Source organism: Oncorhynchus masou, unplaced genomic scaffold, assembly GCF_036934945.1.
Source record: "Oncorhynchus masou masou isolate Uvic2021 unplaced genomic scaffold, UVic_Omas_1.1 unplaced_scaffold_841, whole genome shotgun sequence".
Taxonomy (NCBI): domain Eukaryota; kingdom Metazoa; phylum Chordata; class Actinopteri; order Salmoniformes; family Salmonidae; genus Oncorhynchus; species Oncorhynchus masou.
The window spans coordinates 38,960-59,804 of NW_027014875.1; the positions used below are offsets into that span (position 1 = coordinate 38,960).

General features: G+C 48.7%; 1 pseudogene; it reads right to left on the minus strand.

Moving 5' to 3' along the window:
* The window catches only part of LOC135537774 (low-density lipoprotein receptor-related protein 6-like), a 65,294-nt pseudogene that overhangs the window by 38,943 nt on the left and 5,506 nt on the right, over positions 1-20,845 (minus strand).

Consider the following 20,845-nt stretch of genomic DNA (forward strand, 5'->3'; position numbering starts at 1 on the left):
CACAGCTCAGGTCTGAGAATTGAACACAGCTCAGGTCTGAGAATTGAACACAGCTCAGGTCTGAGAATTGAACACAGCTCAGGTCTGTGAATTGAACACAGCTCAGGTCTGAGTATTGAACACAGCTCAGGTCTGAGTATTGAACACAGCTCAGGTCTGAGTATTGAACACCAGCTCAGGTCCTGGTATTGAACACCAGCTCAGGTCTTGGTATTGAACACCAGCTCAGGTCTGAGAATTGAACACCAGCTCAGGTCTGAGAATTGAACACCAGCTCAGGTCTGAGAATTGAACACAGCTCAGGTCTTGGTATTGAACACAGCTCAGGTCTTGGTATTGAACACAGCTCAGGTCTTGGTATTGAACACAGCTCAGGTCTTGGTATTGAACACCAGCTCAGGTCTGAGAATTGAACACCAGCTCAGGTCTGAGAATTGAACACCAGCTCAGGTCTGAGAATTGAACACCAGCTCAGGTCTGAGAATTGAACACCAGCTCAGGTCTGATTATTGAACACAGCTCAGGTCTTGGTATTGAACACAGCTCAGGTCTTGGTATTGAACACAGCTCAGGTCTTGGTATTGAACACCAGCTCAGGTCTGATTATTGAACACAGCTCAGGTCTAGGTACTCCAGACTATTTCCATAGCTACAAAACAGGTGTTACTGACCGTGTGCAAATATGAGTTGTGAATAAATCTGTGCTGATTCTAAAGTCCTGGGGGTTTAATATAGGCGTAGTGTGTAGCCGTAGCAGGCCCTCGCAGCCAGGCCGGGTCGAATCTGTAGCTCCAGGCAGCCAGGCCGGGCCGAATCTGTAGCTCCAGGCAGCCAGGCCGGGCCGAATCTGTAGCTCCAGGCAGCGAGGCCAGGCTGAATTATTTCATGCATGAGTACCCCAGGTCATCTTAGGTTTCATTACATACAGTCGAGAAGAACTACTGAAAATAAGATCAGCGTCAACTCACCATCAGTATGACCAAGAATAGGACTTTCCCGAAGCGGATCCTGTGTTCTGCCTTCCACCCAGGAAAACGGAATGGATCCCAGCCTGCTGCGACCCAAAACAACGACGTCGTAAAAGAGGCAAACGAAGCGGTCTTCTGGTCAGACTCCGGAGACGGGCACATCGTGCACCACTACCTAGTATACTTCTCGCCAATGTCCAGTCTCTTGACAACAAGGTTGATGAAATCTGAGCACGGGTAGCATTCCAGAGGGACATCAGAGACTAACGTTCTTTGCTTCACGGAAACATGGCTCACTGGAGAAACGCTATCGGAGTCGGTGCAGCCAGCTGGTTTATCCACGCATCGCGCCAACAGAAACAAACATCTTTCTGGTAAGAAGAGGGGCGGGGCGTATGCTTCATGGTTAATGAGACGTGGTGTGGTCACAACAACATACAGGAACTCAAATCCTTCTGTTCACCTGATTTAGAATTCCTCACAATCAAATGTCGACCGCATTATCTACCAAGAGAATTCTCTTCGATTATAATCACAGCCGTATATATTCCCCCCCAAGCAGACACATCGATGGCTCTGAACAAACTTTATTTGGCTCTTTGCAAACTGGAATCCGCACATCCAGAGGCTGCATTCATTGTAGCTGGGGATTTTAACAAGGTCTGAAAACAAGACTCCCTAAATTGTATCAGCATATCGATTGCGCAACCAGGGCTGGCAAAACCTTGGATCATTGCTATTCTAACTTCCGCGACGCATATAAGGCCCTGCCCCGCCCCCCTTTCGGAAAAGCTGACCACGACTCCATTTTGTTGCTCCCTGCCTACAGACAGAAACTAAAACAAGAAGCTCCCACGCTGAGGTCTATCCAACGCTGGTACGACCAAGCTGATTCCACACTCCAAGACTGCTTCCATCACGTGGACTGGGATATGTTTCGTATTGCGTCAGACAACAACATTGACGAATACGCTGATTCGGTGTGCGGGTTCATTAGAACGTGCGTTGAAGATGTCGTTCCCATAGCAACGATTAAAACATACCCAAACCAGAAACCGTGGATTGATGGCAGCATTCGCGTGAAACTGAAAGCGAGAACCACAGCTTTTAATCAGGGCAAGGTGACCGGAAACATGACCGAATACAAACAGTGTAGCTATTCCCTCCGCGAGGCAATCAAACAAGCTAAGCGTCAGTAGAGACAAAGTAGAATCCCAATTCAACGGCTCAGACACAAGAGGTATGTGGCAGGGTCTACAGTCAATCACGGATTACAAAAAGAAAACCAGCCCTGTCACGGACCAGGATTTCTTGCTCCCAGGCAGACTAAATAACTTTTTGCCCGCCTTGAGGACAATACAGTTCCACTGACACGGCCTGCAACCAAAACATGCGGACTCTCCTTCACTGCATTTAAACGTGTTAACCCTTGCAAGGCTGCAGGCCCAGACGGCATCCCCAGCATGCGCAGACCAGCTGGCTGGTGTGTTTACGGACATATTCAATCACCCTACCTGACACCCTAGACCCACTCCAATTTGCTTACCGCCCAAATAGGTCCACAGACGATGCAATCTCAACCACACTGCCCTAACCCATCTGGACAAGAGGAATACCTATGTGATAATGCTGTTCATCGAATACAGCTCGGCATTTAACACCATAGTACCCACCAAGCTCGTCATCAAGCTCGAGACCCTGGGTCTCGACCCCGCCCTGTGCAACTGGGTACTAGACTTCCTGACAGGCCGCCCCCAGGTGGTGAGGGTAGGCAACAACATCTCCACCCCGCCGATCCTCAACACTGGGGCCCCACAAGGGTGCGTTCTGAGCCCTCTCCTGTACTCCCTGTTCACCCACGACTGCGTGGCCACGCACGCCTCCAACTCAATCATCAAGTTTGCAGACGACACAACAGTGGTAGGCTTGATTACCAACAACGACGAGACGGCCTACAGGGAGGAGGTGAGGGCCCTCGGAGTGCGGTGTCAGGAAAATAACCTCACACTCAACGTCAACAAAACTAAGGAGATGATTGTGGACTTCTGGAAACAGCAGAAGGAACACCTCCCTATCCACATCGATGGAACAGTAGTGGAGAGGGTAGTAAGTTTTAAGTTCCTCTAATACACATCACAGACAAACTGAATTGGTCCACCCACCCAGACAGCATTGTGAAGAAGGCGCAGCAGACTGTTAAACAGCCACCACTAACATTGAGTGGCTGCTGCCAACACACTGACTCAACTCCAGCCACTTTAATAATGGGAATTGATGGGAAATGTAAAATATATCACTAGCCACTTTAAACAATGCTACCTAATATAATGTTTACATACCCTACATTATTCAGCTCATATGTATACGTATATACTGTACTCTATATCATCTACTGCATCTTTATGTAATACATGTATCACTAGCCACTTTAACTACTTTGTTTACATACTCATATGTATATACTGTACTCGATACCATCTACTGTATCTTGCCTATGCTGCTCTGTACCATCACTCATTCATATATCTTTATGTACATATTCTTTATCCCCTTACACTTGTGTAAATAAGAAATTAGTTTTTGGAATTGTTAGTTAGATTACTTGTTGGTTATTACTGCATTGTCGGAACTAGAAGCACAAGCATTTCGCTACACTCGCATTAACATCTGCTAACCATGTGTATGTGACAAATAAAATTTGATTTGATTTGGAGGATACAAGAACGTTAGGGGACAGGTTGATTGATTTATTGAATCTGTAGCTCCGGGGCCAGGCAGCGAGGCCGGGCTGAATCTGTAGCTCCAGGGCCAGGCAGCGAGGCCAGGCTGAATCTGTAGCTCCAGGGCCAAGCAGCGAGGCCAGGCTGAATCTGTAGCTCCAGGGCCAGGCAGCGAGGCCGGGCTGAATCTGTAGCTCCAGGGCCAGGCAGCGAGGCCGGGCTGAATCTGTAGCTCCAGGGCCAGGCAGCGAGGCCAGGCTGAATCTGTCGCCACACTCCTTCCACTGAGTGGATCAAACAGGCGGCCCACATGTGAGCCAGACACCCACCAAGACCCATTAACACACACTATAACAACAAGCGCCTGTTGGAATCCAGCTCAGTCTCTTATCCCACTCATTTTTTACAGGGAAGACGCAGAGCCGAGCTGACACACAGGGCCAGACCCCCCCCCCCCCCAAACACACTGCATGCCAACATGGCTTGGCTGTTACCCTGTGTAAATAGCTGCCAGTAACTTAGACGATAAAGGACTCCAATACCTCCCTCTGGCATGCCTTGGAGAGAGGAGAGCTGCAAAGAGAGGAGGGGGGGGGCAGAGAGAGAGGAGAGCTGCAAAGAGAGGAGGAGGGGGGGGGGGGGGGGCTGCAAAGAGAGGAGAGGAGGGGGGGCAGAGAGAGGAGAGCTGCAAGAGAGGAGGGGGAGAGGGGGGGCAGGGGGGCAGAGAGAGGAGAGCTGCAAAGAGAGGAAGGAGGGGGGCAGAGAGAGAGGAGAGCTGCAAAGCAGAGAGAGAGGAGAGCTGAGGAGGAGGGGGGGGGGGGCAGAGAGAGAGGAGAGCTGCAAAGAGAGGAGGAGGAGGGGGGGCAGAGAGAGAGGAGAGCTGCAAAGAGAGGAGGAGGAGGGGGGGGCAGAGAGAGGAGAGAGAGGAGGAGGGGGGGCAGAGAGAGAGGAGAGCTGCAAAGAGAGGAGGAGGAGGGGGGGGGCAGAGAGAGAGGAGAGCTGCAAAGAGAGGAGGAGGGGGGGGAGGGGGGGAGAGAGAGAGGAGAGCTGCAAAGAGAGGAGGAGGGGGGGCAGAGAGAGAGGAGAGCTGCAAAGAGAGGAGGGGGGGGGCAGAGAGAGAGGAGAGCTGCAAAGAGAGGAGGAGGAGGGGGGCAGAGAGAGAGGAGAGCTGCAAAGAGAGGAGGAGGGGGGGGCAGAGAGAGAGGAGAGCTGCAAAGAGAGGAGGAGGAGGGGGGGGCAGAGAGAGAGGAGAGCTGCAGGAGGAGGGGGGAGGAGGAGGAGGGGGGGCAGAGAGAGAGTAGAGCTGCAAAGAGAGGAGGAGGGGGGAGCAGAGAGAGGAGAGCTGCAAAGAGAGGAGGAGGGGGGGGGCAGAGAGAGGAGAGCTGCAAAGAGAGGAGGAGGAGGGGGGGGCAGAGAGAGAGGAGAGCTGCAAAGAGAGGAGGAGGAGGAGGGAGACAGAGAGAGGAGGGGCAGAGAGAGGAGGGGGGGGGCAGAGAGAGAGGAGGGAGGGCACACCTGAGCCCTCCTGCTAAACCCATCACAGCGCTACGTTTCCACAACCCATCACAGCGCTACGTTTCCACCTGAGCCCTTCTGCTAAACCCATCACAGCTCTACGTTTCCACAACCCATCACAGCTCTACGTTTCCACAACCCATCACAGCGCTACGTTTCCACCTGAGCCCTTCTGCTAAACCCATCACAGCGCTACGTTTCCACAACCCATCACAGCGCTACGTTTCCACCTGAGCCCTTCTGCTAAACCCATCACAGCGCTACGTTTCCACCTGAGCCCTTCTGCTAAACCTATCACAGCGCTACGTTTCCACCTGAGCCCTTCTGCTAAACCTATCACAGCGCTACGTTTCCACCTTAGCCCTTCTGCTAAACCCATCACAGCGCTACGTTTCCACCTTAGCCCTTCTGCTAAACCCATCACAGCACTACGTTTCCACAACCCATCACAGCGCTACGTTTCCACCTGAGCCCTTCTGCTAAACCCATCACAGCGCTACGTTTCCACCTGAGCCCTTCTGCTAAACCTATCACAGCGCTACGTTTCCACCTTAGCCCTTCTGCTAAACCCATCACAGCGCTACGTTTCCACCTTAGCCCTACTGCTAAACCCATCACAGCGCTACGTTTCCACAACCCATCACAGCGCTACGTTTCCACAACCCATCACAGCGCTACGTTTCCACCTGAGCCCTCCTGCTAAACCCATCACAGCGCTACGTTTCCACCTGAGCCCTCCTGCTAAACCCATCACAGTGCTACGTTTCCACCTTAGCCCTATTGCTAAACCCATCACAGCGCTACGTTTCCACCTTAGCCCTACTGCTAAACCCATCACAGCGCTACGTTTCCACCTTAGAAACCAGCAGAGGTAGGAACTGGAGTAGGGCCGGTCGGTATACCGTATTTTACTGTATGCGACAACAATGCTAAATACAACAACGACCCTCGGCTAATGGGCGACTCGGGGCCATGTTTTTAGTGAGGGGGGTGATGGGCTACACGTGTTACCTGAGGAGAGAGTAGGCTTCAGCTGAGAGGGGGTGAGGGGTGTATGGGAGCTCAGGCCAGCCCACCAGTATGGTCCAGCATCCACAGTATCAGATTCCTCTTGAAGCCTTTGTCTGGCTTCACTCTCGGGTTACCCAAAGGTTCACCTGGTCAGCCCAGCACAGTAACACTCGTCCCCTCCAGTCTCCACAGCCTCACCGTGACCCTCCTGGGAGAATCAAACTCCCCTCAGTCACATCCTGAGGGCTTCCAAAGAGACCTGAACCCAGCAGCTAGCCTAAACTAATAGTTCACATTCATTAGACTGCTGCCCCCCCTACCTATTTAGGTGAGACTGGAGCCCTTACGCACCCCCACCCCCCCCACACACACACTTGTTTAGGTGGGACTTTGGGCCATGACACAGTCATAGCTGCCCCCCCACACAATGTAAAATATTAAATGAATAAGGTTAACTTTTTGGGGGGGCGGGGCTATGACAGTCTATTATAAAATCAGTCTGCCAGGCGGTTTGACAGTCCATATACTACCAATCAGTCTGCCAGTCCTTTTGACAGTCTATTTACTACAAATCAGTCTGCCAGTCCTTTTGACAGTCTATATACTACCAATCAGTCTGCCAGTCCTTTTGACAGTCCATTTACTACCAATCAGTCTGCCAGTCCTTTTGACAGTCCATTTACTACCAATCAGTCTGCCAGTCCTTTTGACAGTCTATTTAAGACCAATCAGTCTGCCAGTCCTTTTGACAGTCTATATACGACCAATCAGTCTGCCAGTCCTTTTGACAGTCTATATACAGCCAGTCCTTTTGACAGTCTATATACGACCAGTCTGCCAATCAGTCTGCCAATCAGTCTGCCAATTTGCCAATCAGTCTGCCAATCAGTCTGCCCTTTGACAGTATTTCAATGTGAAGGTGTGAAGTGACTGAAATGAATTAGAAAGGTATTGGGAAGAGGACTCAGGCTCTCATGTCGTCTGATCTTGTGGGTAGAAAACAAGGACATCAGTGATGATGTTTCCCCCAGTCTGATTTACTGCCTGGTCTTATCCACTCGGTTCTAACGAGTCCTGTGTGGCCTTGTAGAGTCTGATCTTTCAGTGACGGGTTCAGAATATTTTGTAGCTTAAAAACAGATCAAAAGATGGAGCCACACTTGTTGGAAGAAAACAGAAACCAACTGTTTAATAAAACCCTTCAGTCTGCAAGGCCAACATCAGCCTGGACAACACAGGATGGTCCAGATCCTACCAATATAACACCCTAAATACACAGGATGGCCCAGATCCTACCAATATAACACCCTAAATACACAGATCCTACCAATATAACACCCTAAATACTGCCTGGACAACACAGGATGGTCCAGATCCTACCAATATAACACCCTAAATACAGGATGGTCCAGATCCTACCAATATAACACCCTAAATACTGCCTGGACAACACAGGATGGTCCAGATCCTACCAATATAACACCCTAAATACACAGGATGGTCCAGATCCTACCAATATAACACCCTAAATACACAGGATGGCCCAGATCCTACCAATATAACACCCTAAATACAGGATGGCCCAGATCCTACCAATATAACACCCTAAATACTGCCTGGACAACACAGGATGGTCCAGATCCTACCAATATAACACCCTAAATACACAGGATGGCCCAGATCCTACCAATATAACACCCTAAATACTGCCTGGACAACACAGGATGGTCCAGATCCTACCAATATAACACCCTAAATACAGGATGGTCCAGATCCTACCAATATAACACCCTAAATACTGCCTGGACAACACAGGAAGATCCTACCAATATAACACTAAATACACAGGATGGTCCAGATCCTACCAATATAACACCCTAAATACACAGGATGGTCCAGATCCTACCAATATAACACCCTAAATCAGGATGGTCCAGATCCTACCAATATAACACCCTAAATACACAGGATGGTCCAGATCCTACCAATATAACACCCTAAATACACAGGATGGTCCAGATCCTACCAATATAACACCCTAAATACAGGATGGTCCAGATCCTACCAATATAACACCCTAAATACACAGGATGGTCCAGATCCTACCAATATAACACCCTAAATACAGGATGGTCCAGATCCTACCAATATAACACCCTAAATACACAGGATGGTCCAGATCCTACCAATATAACACCCTAAATACTGCCTGGACAACACAGGATAGTCCAGATCCTACCAATATAACACCCTAAATACAGGATGGTCCAGATCCTACCAATATAACACCCTAAATACAGGATGGTCCAGATCCTACCAATATAACACCCTAAAACATGGACAACACAGGATGGTCCAGATCCTACCAATATAACACCCTAAATACAGGATGGTCCAGATCCTACCAATATAACACCCTAAATACTGCCTGGACAACACAGGATGGTCCAGATCCTACCAATATAACACCCTAAATACACAGGATGGCCCAGATCCTACCAATATAACACCCTAAATACAGCCTGGACAACACAGGATGGTCCAGATCCTACCAATATAACACCCTAAATACAGGATGGACAACACAGGATGGTCCAGATCCTACCAATATAACACCCTAAATACAGCCTGGACAACACAGGATGGTCCAGATCCTACCAATATAACACCCTAAATACAGGATGGTCCAGATCCTACCAATATAACACCCTAAATACAGGATGGTCCAGATCCTACCAATATAACACCCTAAATACAGGATGGTCCAGATCCTACCAATATAACACCCTAAATAACACCCTAAATAACACACAGGATGGTCCAGATCCTACCAATATAACACCCTAAATACAGCCTGGACAACACAGGATGGTCCAGATCCTACCAATATAACACCCTAAATACAGGATGGTCCAGATCCTACCAATATAACACCCTAAATACAGCCTGGACAACACAGGATGGTCCAGATCCTACCAACATAACACACAGGATGGTCCAGATCCTACCAATATAACACCCTAAATACACAGGATGGTCCAGATCCTGATGTCTTGAGATGTCCCTACCAATATAACACCCTAAATACAGCCTGGACAACACAGGATGGTCCAGATCCTACCAATATAACACCCTAAATACACAGGATGGTCCAGATCCTACCAATATAACACCCTAAATACACAGGATGGTCCAGATCCTACCAATATAACACCCTAAATACACAGGATGGTCCAGATCCTACCAATATAACACCCTAAATACACAGGATGGTCCAGATCCTACCAATATAACACCCACAGGATGGTCCAGATCCTACCAATATAACACCCTAAATACACAGGATGGTCCAGATCCTACCAATATAACACCCTAAATACAGGATGGTCCAGATCCTACCAATATAACACCCTAAATACACAGGATGGTCCAGATCCTACCAATATAACACCCTAAATACACAGGATGGTCCAGATCCTACCAATATAACACCCTAAATACACAGGATGGTCCAGATCCTACCAATATAACACCCTAAATACACAGGATGGTCCAGATCCTACCAATATAACACCCTAAATACACAGGATGGTCCAGATCCTACCAATATAACACCCTAAATACAGGATGGTCCAGATCCTACCAATATAACACCCTAAATACAGGATGGTCCAGATCCTACCAATATAACACCCTAAATACAGCCTGGACAACACAGGATGGTCCAGATCCTACCAATATAACACCCTAAATACACAGGATGGTCCAGATCCTACCAATATAACACCCTAAATACAGGATGGTCCAGATCCTACCAATATAACACCCTAAATACAGCCTGGACAACACAGGATGGTCCAGATCCTACCAATATAACACCCTAAATACAGGATGGTCCACCCTAAATACATCCAGGACCAATATAACACCCTAAATACTGCCTGGACAACACAGGATGGTCCAGATCCTACCAATATAACACCCTAAATACACAGGATGGTCCAGATCCTACCAATATAACACCCTAAATACACAGGATGTCCAGATCCTACCAATATAACACCCTAAATACACAGGATGGTCCAGATCCTACCAATATAACACCCTAAATACACAGGATGGTCCAGATCCTACCAATATAACATGGCCCCTACCAAATACACAGGATGGTCCAGATCCTACCAATATAACACCCTAAATACAGCCTGGACAACACAGGATGGTCCAGATCCTACCAATATAACACCCTAAATACACAGGATGGTCCAGATCCTACCAATATAACACCCTAAATACACAGGATGGTCCAGATCCTACCAATATAACACCCTAAAACAGCCTGGACAACACAGGATAGTCCAGATCCTACCAATATAACACCCACAGGATGGTCCAGATCCTACCAATATAACACCCTAACAGCCTGGACAACACAGGATGGTCCAGATCCTACCAATATAACACCCTAAATGGACAACACAGGATGGTCCAGATCCTACCAATATAACACCCTAAATACACAGGATGGTCCAGATCCTACCAATATAAACCCTAAATACACAGGATGGTCCAGATCCTACCAATATAACACCCTAAAGCACAGGATGGACTAAAACACAGGATGGTCCAGATCCTACCAATATAACACCCTAAATATGGCCCAGATCCTACCTGGACAACACAGGATGGTCCAGATCCTACCAATATAACACCCTAAATACAGGATGGTCCAGATCCTACCAATATAACCCCCTAAATACAGCCTGGACAACACAGGATGGTCCAGATCCTACCAATATAAAATCTACCTTTAAGTACTCTGGAAGAATCGGCCCGCCAAGCGCATTGATGTAGTTGAAGTCGGAAGTTTACATACATTTAAACTCAGTTTTTCAGAATTCCTGACATTTAAATCTTAGCAGAAATTCCCCGTCTTAGGTAACTTAGGATCACCACTTATTTTAAGAATGTGAAATGTCAGAATAATAGTAGAGAGAAGAGTTATTTCAGCTTTTATTTCTTTCATCACATTCCCAGTGGGTCAGAAGTTTACATAAACTAATTGAGTGTTTGGTAGCATTGCCTTTAAATTGTTTAACTGAGGTCAAACATTTCGGGTAGCCTTCCACAATTAAGTTGAATTTTGGCCCCATTCCTCCTGACAGAGCTGGTGTAACTGAGTCAGGTTTGTAGGCCTTGTCCTTAAGCCATTTTGCCACAACTTTGGACGTATGCTTGGGGTCATTGTCCATTTGAAAGACCCATTTGTGACCAAGCTTTAACTTCTTGACTGATGTCTTGAGATGTTGCTTGAATATATCCACATAATTTTCTTGCCTCACGATGCCATCTATTTTGTGAAGTGCACCAGTCCCTCCTGCAGCAAAGCACACCCACAACACGATGCTGCCACCCCCATGCTTCACAGTTGGGATGGTGTTCTTCGGCATGCAAGCCTCCCCCTATTTCCTCCAAGCATAACGATGGTCATTATGGCCAAACAGTTCTATTCTTGTTTCATCAGACCAGAGGACATTTCTCCAAAAAGTACGATCTTTGTCCGCATGTCCGCAGTGTCTTCTTCCTTGCGGAGAGGCCTTACAGGTTATGTCGATATAGGACTCGTTTTACTGTGGATATAGATACTTTTGTACCCGTTTCCTCCAGCATCTTCACAAGGTCCTTCGCTGTTGTTCTGGGATTGATTTGCACTTTTTTCTAGCAGACAGAACGCGTCTCCTTCCTGAGCGGTATGACGGCTGCATGGTCCCATGGTGTTTATACTTGTATACTATTGTTTGTACAGATGAACCTGGTACCTTCAGGCGTTTGGAAATTTCTCTCAAGGATGAACCAGACTTGTGGATGTCTACAATTTTTTTAGGCGGATTTCTTTTGATTTTCCCATGATGTCAAGCAAAGAGGCACTGGTTTTGAAGGTCGGCCTTGAAATAAATCCACAGGTAAACCTCCAACTGACTCAAATTATGTCAATTAGCCTATCAGAAGCTTCTAAAGCCATGACATCATTTTCTGGAATTTTTCCAAGCTGTTTAAAGGCACAGTCAACAAAGTTAATGTAAACTTCTGACCCACTGGAATTGTGATACAGTGAATTATAAGTGAAATAATCTGTCCGTAAACTATTTTTGGAAAAATGACTTGTGTCATGCACAAAGTAGATGTCCTAACCGACTTGCCAAAACTATAGTTCGTTCACAAGAAATGTGTGGAGTGGTTGAAAAACGAGTTGTTTTAACGACTCCAAACTAAGTGTATATAAACTTCCGACTTCCTCAACTGCAGCTCATGTCAGCTGAACAAAGACAATTTGAGATTTGGCAAGCAGCAAGTTCAAAATAGAAACTATGTGACACACCTAAATGTATGTGACAGAGATAGTGTATGTCCCAGCTGGCTGGCCCAACTACTGAAAGAGACAAAGCTATTATATCCACTCAGAGAGCACAGACTGGTGAAATGTAAACAAAGTGTCAACAGCCATGTCCACAAACCAGAACAGAGTAAACAAAGTGTCAACAGCAGTGTCCACTAACCAGAACAGAGTAAACAAAGTGTCAACAGCCATGTCCACTAACCAGAACAGAGTAAACAAAGTGTCAACAGCCATGTCCACTAACCAGAACACAGTAAACAAAGTGTCAACAGCAGTGTCCACTAACCAGAACGGAGTAAAAAAAGTGTCAACAGCCGTGTCCACTAACCAGTAGAGAGTAAACAAAGTGTCAACAGCCGTGTCCACTAACCAGAACAGAGTAAACAAAGTGTCAACAGCAGTGTCCACTAACCAGAACAGAGTAAACAAAGTGTCAACAGCCGTGTCCACTAACCAGAACAGAGTAAACAAAGTGTCAACAGCCATGTCCACTAACCAGAACAGAGTAAACAAAGTGTCAACAGACATGTCCACTAACCAGAACAGAGTAAACAAAGTGTCAACAGCCGTGTCCACAAACCAGAACAGAGTAAACAAAGTGTCAACAGCCGTGTCCACTAACCAGTAGAGTAAACAAAGTGTCAACAGCCATGTCCACTAACCAGAACAGAGTAAACAAAGTGTCAACAGCCGTGTCCACTAACCAGTAGAGAGTAAACAAAGTGTCAACAGCCATGTCCACTAACCAGAACAGAGTAAACAAAGTGTCAACAGCCGTGTCCACTAACCAGTAGAGAGTAAACAAAGTGTCAACAGCCGTGTCCACTAACCAGAACAGAGTAAACAAAGTGTCAACAGCAGTGTCCACTAACCAGAACAGAGTAAACAAAGTGTCAACAGCCGTGTCCACTAACCAGTAGAGTAAACAAAGTGTCAACAGCCGTGTCCACTAACCAGTAGAGTAAACAAAGTGTCAACAGCCGTGTCCACTAACCAGAACAGAGTAAACAAAGTGTCAACAGCCGTGTCCACTAACCAGAACAGAGTAAACAAACAGTGTCAACAGCCGTGTCCACTAACCAGAACAGAGTAAACAAAGTGTCAACAGCCATATCCACTAACCAGAACAGAGTAAACAGTGTCAACAGCCGTGTCCACTAACCAGTAGAGTAAACAAAGTGTCAACAGCCGTGTCCACTAACCAGAACAGAGTAAACAAAGTGTCAACAGCCGTGTCCACTAACCAGAACAGAGTAAACAAAGTGTCAACAGCCGTGTCCACTAACCAGTACAGTAAACAAAGTGTCAACAGCCATGTCCACTAACCAGAACAGTAGAGTAAACAAAGTGTCAACAGCCGTGTCCACTAACCAGAACAGAGTAAACAAAGTGTCAACAGCCGTGTCCACTAACCAGTAGAGAGTAAACAAAGTGTCAACAGCCATGTCCACTAACCAGAACAGAGTAAACAAAGTGTCAACAGCCGTGTCCACTAACCAGAACAGAGTAAACAAAGTGTCAACAGCAGTGTCCACTAACCAGAACAGAGTAAACAAAGTGTCAACAGCCGTGTCCACTAACCAGTAGAGTAAACAAAGTGTCAACAGCCATGTCCACTAACCAGAACAGAGTAAACAAAGTGTCAACAGCCGTGTCCACTAACCAGAACAGAGTAAACAAAGTGTCAACAGCCGTGTCCACTAACCAGAACAGAGTAAACAAACAGTGTCAACAGCCGTGTCCACTAACCAGAACAGAGTAAACAAAGTGTCAACAGCCATATCCACTAACCAGAACAGAGTAAACAGTGTCAACAGCCGTGTCCACTAACCAGAACAGAGTAAACAGTGTCAACAGCCGTGTCCACTAACCAGAACAGAGTAAACAAAGTGTCAACAGCCGTGTCCACTAACCAGAACAGAGTAAACAAAGTGTCAACAGCCGTGTCCACTAACCAGAACAGAGTAAACAAAGTGTCAACAGCCGTGTCCACTAACCAGTAGAGTAAACAAAGTGTCAACAGCCATGTCCACTAACCAGAACAGAGTAAACAAAGTGTCAACAGCCGTGTCCACTAACCAGTAGAGTAAACAAAGTGTCAACAGCCGTGTCCACTAACCAGTAGAGTAAACAAAGTGTCAACAGCCGTGTCCACTAACCAGTAGAGTAAACAAAGTGTCAACAGCCGTGTCCACTAACCAGTAGAGTAAACAAAGTGTCAACAGCCATGTCCACTAACCAGTAGAGTAAACAAAGTGTCAACAGCCATGTCCACTAACCAGTAGAGTAAACAAAGTGTCAACAGCCATGTCCACTAACCAGAACAGAGTAAACAAAGTGTCAACAGCCGTGTCCACTAACCAGTAGAGTAAACAAAGTGTCAACAGCCGTGTCCACTAACCAAAACAGAGTAAACAAAGTGTCAACAGCCATGTCCACTAACCAGAACAGAGTAAACAAAGTGTCAACAGCCGTCTCCACTAACCAGAACAGAGTAAACAAAGTGTCAACAGCCCTCACATCACCATTAACACAGCATCTAGCTGTGGGTCCTGGTAGAGGCAGTTCTACTGTATCAGTGGGGTCAGAGAGAGGCATCACAGTTCTCCCAAAAGAATGTAATAGTCTCTGAGTGCAAAGGGGGACACTGTTCCCTTCACAGCACCACCTTGTAAAATAAAATCCTGCAGACAGACACACTCTCTCACACAGGTCCCTGGACCTCCAGCCTGTACTGTCCCCTAATGTTCTAGTATCCTCCAGGCTGTCCCCTAACGTTCTAGTATCCTCCAGCCTGAACTGTCCCCTAACGTTCTAGTATCCTCCAGCCTGTACTGCCCCCTAACGTTCTATTATCCTCCAGCCTGTACTGTCCCCTTACGTTCTAGTATCCTCCAGCCTGTACTGTCCCCTAACGTTCTAGTATCCTCCAGCCTGTCCCCTAACGTTCTAGTATCCTCCAGCCTGTCCCCTAACGTTCTAGTATCCTCCTGCCTGTCCCCTAACGTTCTAGTATCCTCCAGCCTGCACTGACCCCTAACGTTCTAGTATCCTCCAGCCTGCACTGTCCCCTAACGTTCTAGTATCCTCCAGACTGCACTGTCCCCTAACGTTCTAGTATCCTCCAGACTGCACTGTCCCCTAACGTTCTAGTATCCTCCAGCCTGCACTGTCCCCTAACGTTCTAGTATCCTCCAGCCTGTACTGTCCCCTAACGTTCTGGTATCCTCCAGCCTGCACTGTCCCCTAACGTTCTAGTATCCTCCAGCCTGCACTGTCCCCTAACGTTCTAGTATCCTCCTACCTGTCCCCTAACGTTCTAGTATCCTCCAGACTGTCCCCTAACGTTCTAGTATCCTCCAGCCAGTACTCTCCCCTAACGTTCTAGTATCCTCCTGCCTGCACTGTCCCCTAACGTTCTAGTATCCTCCAGCCTGCACTGTCCCCTAACGTTCTAGTATCCTCCAGCCTGCACTGTCCCCTAACATTTTAGTATCCTCCAGCCTGTACTGTCCCCTAACGTTCTAGTATCCTCCTGCCTGCACTGTCCCCTAACGTTCTAGTATCCTCCAGCCTGTACTGTCCCCTAACGTTCTAGTATCCTCCAGCCTGTCCCCGAACGTTCTAGTATCCTCCAGCCTGTACTGTCCCCTAACGTTGTCGTATCCTCCTGCCTGTCCCCTAACTTTCTAGTATCCTCCTGCCTGTCCCCTAACTTTCTAGTATCCTCCAGCCTGCACTGTCCCCTAACGTTCAGTATCCTCCAGCCTGCACTGTCCCCTAACGTTCTAGTATCCTCCAGCCTGCACTGTCCCCTAACGTTCTAGTATCCTCCAGCCTGCACTGTCCCCTATCGTTCTAGTATCCTCCAGCCTGCACTGTCCCCTAACGTTCTAGTATCCTCCAGCCTGCACTGTCCCCTAAAGTTCTAGTATCCTCCAGCCTGCACTGTCCCCTAACGTTCTAGTATCCTCCAGCCTGTACCCTAACGTTCTAGTATCCTCCAGCCTGTACTGTCCCCTAACGTTCTAGTATCCTCCTGCCTGTCCCCGAACGTTCTAGTATCCTCCAGCCTGTCCCCTAACGTTCTAGTATCCTCCAGCCTGTCCCCTAACGTTCTAGTATCCTCCAGCCTGTCCCCTAACGTTCTAGTATCCTCCAGCCTGTACTGTCCCCTAACGTTCTAGTATCCTCCAGCCTGTAATGTCCCCTAACGTTCTAGTATCCTCCAGCCTGTACTGTCCCCTAACGTTCTAGTCCAGCCTGTAACGTTCTAGTATCCTCCAGCCTGTACTGTCCCCTAACGTCGTATCCTCCTGCCTGTCCCCTAACTTTCTAGTATCCTCCAGCCTGCACTGTCCCCTAACGTTCTAGTATCCTCCAGCCTGTCCCCTAACGTTCTAGTATCCTCCAGCCTGTCCCCTAACGTTCTAGTATCCTCCAGCCTGTACTGTCCCCTAATGTTCTAGTATCCTCCAGCCTGTCCCCTAACGTTCTCGTATCCTCCAGCCTGCACTGTCCCCTAACGTTCTCGTATCCTCCAGCCTGCACTGTCCCCTAACGTTCTCGTATCCTCCAGCCTGCACTGTCCCCTAACGTTCTAGTATCCTCCAGCCTGTCCCCGAATGTTCTAGTATCCTCCAGCCTGTACTGTCCCCTAACGTTGTCGTATCCTCCTGCCTGTCCCCTAACTTTCTAGTATCCTCCTGCCTGTCCCCTAACTTTCTAGTATCCTCCAGCCTGCACTGTCCCCTAACGTTCTAGTATCCTCCAGCCTGTCCCCTAACGTTCTAGTATCCTCCAGCCTGTACTGCCCCTAACGTTCTAGTATCCTCCAGCCTGCACTGTCCCCTAACGTTCTAGTATCCTCCAGCCTGCACTGTCCCCTAACGTATTCCTGCCTGTATCCTCCGTATCCTCCAGCCTGCACTGTCCCCTAACGTTCTAGTATCCTCCAGCCTGCACTGTCCCCTAACGTTCTCGTATCCTCCAGCCTGCACTGTCCCCTAACGTTCTCGTATCCTCCAGCCTGCACTGTCCCCTAACGTTCTCGTATCCTCCAGCCTGCACTGTCCCCTAACGTTCTCGTATCCTCCAGCCTGCACTGTCCCCTAACGTTCTCGTATCCTCCAGCCTGCACTGTCCCCTAACGTTTTCGTATCCTCCAGCCTGCACTGTCCCCTAACATTCTAGTATCCTCCAGCCTGCACTGTCCCCTAACGTTCTAGTATCCTCCAGCCTGCACTGTCCCCTAACGTTCTAGAATCCTCCAGCCTGCACTGTCCCCTAACGTTCTAGTATCCTCCAGCCTGCACTGTCCCCTAACGTTCTAGTATCCTCCAGCCTGCACTGTCCCCTAACGTTCTAGTATCCTCCAGCCTGCACTGTCCCCTAACGTTCTAGTATCCTCCAGCCTGCACTGTCCCCTGACGTTCTAGTATCCTCCAGCCTGCACTGTCCCCTAACGTTCTAGTATCCTCCAGCCTGCACTGTCCCCTAACGTTCTAGTATCCTCCAGACTGCACTGTCCCCTAACGTTCTAGTATCCTCCAGCCTGCACTGTCCCCTAACGTTCTGGTATCCTCCAGCCTGCACTGTCCCCTAACGTTCTGGCATCCTCCAGCCTGTCCCCTAACGTTCTAGTATCCTCCAGCCTGTACTGTCCCCTAACGTTCTAGTATCCTCCTGCCTGTCCCCTAACTTTCTAGTATCCTCCAGCCTGTCCCCTAACGTTCTAGTATCCTCCAGCCTGTACTGTCCCCTAACGTTCTAGTATCCTCCAGCATGCACTGTCCCCTAACGTTCTAGTATCCTCCTGCCTGTCCCCTAACGTTCTAGTATCCTCCAGCCTGCACTGTCCCCTAACGTTCTAGTATCCTCCAGCCTGCACTGTCCCCTAACGTTCTAGTATCCTCCAGCCTGCACTGTCCCCTAACGTTCTAGTATCCTCCAGCCTGCACTGTCCCCTAACGTTCTAGTATCCTCCAGCCTGCACTGTCCCCTAACGTTCTAGTATCCTCCAGCCTGCACTGTCCCCTAACGTTCTAGTATCCTCCAGCCTGTCCCCTAACGTTCTAGTATCCTCCAGCCTGTCCCCTAACGTTCTAGTATCCTCCAGCCTGTACTGTCCACTAACGTTCTAGTATCCTCCAGCCTGTACTGTCCCCTAACGTTCTAGTATCCTCCAGCCTGTACTGTCCCCTAACGTTCTAGTATCCTCCAGCCTGTACTGTCCCCTAACGTTCTAGTATCCTCCAGCCTGTACTGTCCCCTAACGTTCTAGTATCCTCCAGCCTGTACTGTCCCCTAACGTTCTAGTATCCTCCTGCCTGTCCCCTAACGTTCTAGTATCCTCCAGCCTGCACTGTCCCCTAACGTTCTCGTATCCTCCAGCCTGCACTGTCCCCTAACGTTCTCGTATCCTCCAGCCTGCACTGTCCCCTAACGTTCTAGTATCCTCCAGCCTGTACTGTCCCCTAACGTTCTAGTATCCTCCAGCCTGTCCCCGAACGTTCTAGTATCCTCCAGCCTGTACTGTCCCCTAACGTTGTCGTATCCTCCTGCCTGTCCCCTAACTTTCTAGTATCCTCATGCCTGTCCCCTAACTTTCTAGTATCCTCCAGCCTGTCCCCTAACGTTCTAGTATCCTCCAGCCTGTACTGTCCCCTAACTTTCTAGTATCCTCCAGCCTGTCCCCTAACGTTCTAGTATCCTCCAGCCTGTACTGTCCCCTAACGTTCTAGTATCCTCCTGCCTGTACTGTCCCCTAACGTTCTCGTATCCTCCAGCCTGCACTGTCCCCTAACGTTCTCGAATCCTCCAGCCTGCACTGTCCCCTAACGTTCTCGTATCCTCCAGCCTGCACTGTCCCCTAACGTTCTAGTATCCTCCAGCCTGTACCCTAACGTTCTAGTATCCTCCAGCCTGCACTGTCCCCTAACGTTCTGGTATCCTCCAGCCTGCACTGTCCCCTAAGGTTCTGGTATCCTCCAGCCTGCACTGTCCCCTAACGTTCTAGTATCCTCCAGCCTGCACTGTCCCCTAACGTTCTAGTATCCTCCAGCCTGCACTGTCCCCTAACGTTCTAGTATCCTCCAGCCTGTACTGGTTCTGGTATCCTCCAGCCTGCACAGAACGTTCTAGTATCCTCCAGCCTGTACCCTAACGTTCTAGTATCCTCCAGCCTGCACTGTCCCCTAACGTTCTAGTATCCTCCAGCCTGTACTGTCCAATAAATTCTAGTATCCTCCAGCCTGTACATAGAACGTTCTAGTATCCTCCAGCCTGTACTGGGGTTCAGACAGTAAATCCAGCCTGCACTGTCCCCTAAGCAGGAATCGTATCCTCCAGCCTGCACTGTCCCCTAACGTTCTGGTATCCTCCAGCCTGCACTGTCCCCTAACGTTGGGTATCCTCCAGCCTGCACTGTCCCCTAACATTCTAGTATCCTCCAGCCTGCACTGTCCACTAAAATTCTAGTATCCTCCAGTACACTAGAGCAACGTTCTAGATCCTCCAGCCTGCACTGTCCCCTAACGTTCAGATCCTCCAGCCTGCACTGTCCCCTAACGAGCTAGATCCTCCAGCCTGGGGGTCCCCTGACGTTCAGATCCTCCAGCCTGCACTGTCCCCTGACGTCTAGTATCCTCCAGGGCACTGTCCCCTGACGTGGGGGGGGGGGGGTCATCCTCCAGCCTGCACTGTCCCCTAACGTTCTAGTACCTCCAGCCTGACTGTCCCCTAACGGGGTATCCTCCAGACTGCACTGTCCCCTACCACGTTCTAGTATCCTCCAGCCTGCACTGTCCAGTACATCTGGTATCCTCCAGCCTGCACTGTCCCCTAACGTTCTGGCATCCTCCAGCCTGTCCCCTAACGTTCTAGTATCCTCCAGCCTGTACTGTCCCCTAACGTTTCTAGTATCCTCCTGCCTGTCCCCTAACTTTCTAGTATCCTCCAGCCTGTCCCCTAAGTACTAGTATCCTCCAGCCTGTACTGTCCCCTAGGAACTAGTATCCTCCAGCATGCACTGTCCCCTAACGTTCTAGTATCCTCCAGCATGCACTGTCCCCTAACGTTCTAGTATCCTCCAGCCTGTACTGTCCCCTAACGTTCTGGTATCCTCCAGCCTGTACTGTCCCCTAACGTTCTAGTATCCTCCAGCATGCACTGTCCCCTAACAGTATCCTACCAGCATGCACTGTCCCCTAACGTTCTAGTACCTCCAGCCTGTA